The following is a 3,771-nucleotide window of genomic DNA, read 5'->3' as shown; positions in this document are numbered from 1 at the left end:
AATGTTTATTATTCATGCTAGAATTGTATTAACCGGAAACATAATATATGTGTGAATACATAGACAAACATAGTGTCACTAGTATGCCTCTACTTGACTAGCTCGTTGATCAAAGATGGTTATGTTTCCTAACCATAGACATGCGTTGTCATTTGATTAACGGGATCACATCATTAGGAGAATGATGTGATTGACTTGACCCATTCCGTTAGCATAGCACTTGATCATTTAGTTTGTTGCTATTGCTTTTTTCATGACTTATACATGTTCCTATGACTATGAGATTATGCAACTCCCGTTTACCGGAGGAACACTTTGTGTGCCACCAAACGTCACAACGTAACTGGGTGATTATAAAGGTGCTCTACAAGTGTCTCCGAAGGTACTTGTTGGGTTGGCGTATTTCGAGATTAGGATTTGTCACTCCGATTGTCGGAGAGGTATCTCTGGGCCCTCTCGGTAATGCACATCACTATAAGCCTTACAAGCATTGCAACTAATGAGTTAATTGCGAGATGATGTATTACAGAACGAGTAAAGAGACTTGCCGGTAACGAGATTGAACTAGGTATTGAGATGCCGACGATCGAATCTCGGGCAAGTAACATACCGATGACAAAGGGAACAACGTATGTTGTTATGCGGTCTGACCGATAAAGATCTTTGTAGAATATGTAGGAGCCAATATAAGCATCCAGGTTCCGCTATTGGTTATTGACCGGAGACGTGTCTCGGTCATGTCTACATAGTTCTCGAACCCGTAGGGTCGACACGCTTAACGCTACGATGACAGTTATATTATGAGTTTATGTGTTTTGATGTACCGAAGGAGTTCGGAGTCCCGGATGAGATCGGGGACATGACGAGGAGTCTCGAAATGGTCGAGACATAAAGATTGATATATTGGATGGCTATATTCGGACATCAGAAAAGTTCTGAGTGATTCGGGTATTTTTTGGAGTACCGGAGAGTTACAGGAATATGTATTGGGCCTTATTGGGCCATACGGGAAAGAAGGAAAAGGGCCTCAAGGGTGGCCGCACCCCTCCCCTTGGTTTGGTCCGAATTGGACTAGGGAAAGGGGGGGGCCTTCCTTCCTTCTCCTTTTCCCTTCCTCTTTTCCTATTTCATATGGGAGGTGGAATCCTACTAGGACTAGGGAGTCCTAGTAGGACTCCACACTTGGCGCGCCCCCTCCTAGGGCCGGCCTCCTCCTCCCTTGATCCTTTATATACGGGTGCAGGGGGGCACCCCATAGACACAACAATTGATCATTGATCTCTTAGCCGTGTGCGGTGCCCCCCTCCACCATAATCCTCGATAATATTATAGCGGTGCTTAGGCGAAGCCCTGCGACGGTAGAACATCAAGATCGTCACCACGCCGTCGTGCCGACGGAACTCTTCCCCGACATTCTGCTGGATCGGAGTCCGGGGATCGTCATCGAGCTGAACTTGTGCTAGAACTCGGAGGTGCCGTAGTTTCGGTGCTTGATCGGTCGGGCCGTGAAGACGTACGACTACATCAACCGCGTTGTGCTAACGCTTCCTCTTCCGGTCTACGAGGGTACGTAGACAACACTCTCCCCTCTTGTTGCTATGCATCACCATGATCTTGCGTGTGCGTAGGAAAATTTTGAAATTACTACGTTCCCCAACAGTGGTATCCGAGCCTAGGTTTTATGTGTTGATGTAATATGCACGAGTAGAACACAAGTGAGTTGTGGGCGATATAAGTCATACTGCTTACCAGCATGTCACACTTTGGTTCGGCGGTATTGTTGGATGAAGCGGCCCGGACCGACATTACGCGTACGCTTACGCGAGACTGGTTCTACTGACGTGCTTTGCACACAGGCGGCTGGCGGGTGTCAGTTTCTCCAACTTTAGTTGAACCGAGTATGGCTACGCCCGGTCCTTGCGAAGGTTAAAACAGCACCAACTTGACAAACTATCATTGTGGTTTTGATGCGTAGGTAAGAACGGTTCTTGCTCAGCCCGTAGTAGCCACGTAAAACTTGCAACAACAAAGTAGAGGACGTCTAACTTGTTTTTGCAGGGCATGTTGTGATGTGATATGGTCAAGACGTGATGAGATATAAGTTGTTGTATGAGATGATCATGTTTTGTTGAAGTTATCGGCAACTGGCAAAAGCCTTATGGTTATCTCTCTATTGCATAAGATGCAAGCGCCAAATAATTGCTTTACTTTATCGCTATGCGATAGCAATAGTTGCAAGAGCAATTGTTGGCGAGACAACCATGTGACGACACATTGATATAGATCAAGATGATGGAGATCATGGTGTCATGCCGGTGACGATGGAGATCATGACGATGCTTTGGAGATGGAGATCAAAGGCACAAGATGATGATGGCCGTATCATGTCACATATTTTGATTGCATGTGATGTTTATCTTTTACACATCTTATTTTGCTTAATTCGACGGTAGCTTTATAAGATGATCTCTCACTAATTATCAAGGTACAAGTGTTCTCCCTGAGTATGCACCATTGCGAAAGTTCTTCGTGCTGAGACACCACGTGATGATCGGGTGTGATAGGCTCTACGTTCAAATACAACGGGTGCAAAACAGTTGCACACGCGGAATACTCAGGTTAAACTCGATGAGCCTAGCATATAACAGATATGGCCTCGGAACACGGAGACCGAAAGGTCGAGCGTGAATCATATAGTAGATATGATCAACATAGTGATGTTCACCATTGAAACTACTCCATCTCACGTGAGGCTCTAACGTTCGCATACAACGGGTGTAAGCCAGATTTACACACGCAATACACTTAGGTTGACTTGACGAGCCTAGCATGTACAGACATGGCCTCGGAACACGAAAGACCGAAAGGTCGAACATGAGTCGTATAGAAGATACGATCAACATGAAGATGTTCACCGATGATGACTAGTCCGTCTCACGTGATGATCGAACACGGCCTAGTTGAATCGGATCATGTATCACTTAGATGACTAGAGGGATGTCTATCTGAGTGGGAGTTCATTAAATAATTTGATTAGATGAACTTAATTATCATGAACTTAGTCTAAAATCTTTGCAATATGTCTTGTAGATCAAATGGCCCACGCTAATGTTGCCCTCAACTTCAATGCATTCCTAGAGAAAACCAAGCTGAAAGACGATGGCAGCAACTACACAGACTGGGTCCGTAACCTGAGGATTATCCTCATAGCTGCCAGGAAAGCATATGTTCTTGATGCACCACTAGGTGAAGCACCTGTTTTCCCTGCAGAACAAGATGTTATGAATGCTTGGCAGACATGTAGTGATGATTACTCCCTGGTTCAGTGTGGCATGCTTTACAGCTTAGAACCGGGGCTCCAAAAGCGTTTTGAGCAACACGGAGCATATGAGTTGTTCCAAGAGCTGAAAATGGTTTTCCAAGCTCACGCCCGGGTCAAGAGATACGAAGTCTCTGACAAGTTCTACAGTTGTAAGATGGAGGAGAACAGTTCTGTCAGCGAGCACATACTCAAAATGTCTGGGCTGCATAACCACTTGTCTCAGCTAGGAGTTAATCTCCCGGATGATGCGGTCGTTGATAGAATCCTTCAGTCGCTCCCACCTAGATACAAGAGCTTTGTGATGAACTTCAATATGCAGGGGATGGAAAAGACCATTCTCGAGGTATATTCAATGCTGAAATCAGCGGAGGTGGAAATCAAAAAGGAACATCAAGTGTTGATGGTGAATAAAACCACTAAGTTCAAGAAAGGCAAGGGTAAAAAGAACT

This window comes from Triticum urartu, chromosome 7A (assembly GCF_056163025.1).
Source record: "Triticum urartu cultivar PI428250 chromosome 7A, HENAU_Tu73, whole genome shotgun sequence".
Taxonomy (NCBI): Eukaryota; Viridiplantae; Streptophyta; class Magnoliopsida; order Poales; family Poaceae; genus Triticum; species Triticum urartu.
The sequence above is the reverse complement of the archived record's forward strand: the minus strand, read 5'-3'. Positions refer to the sequence as shown.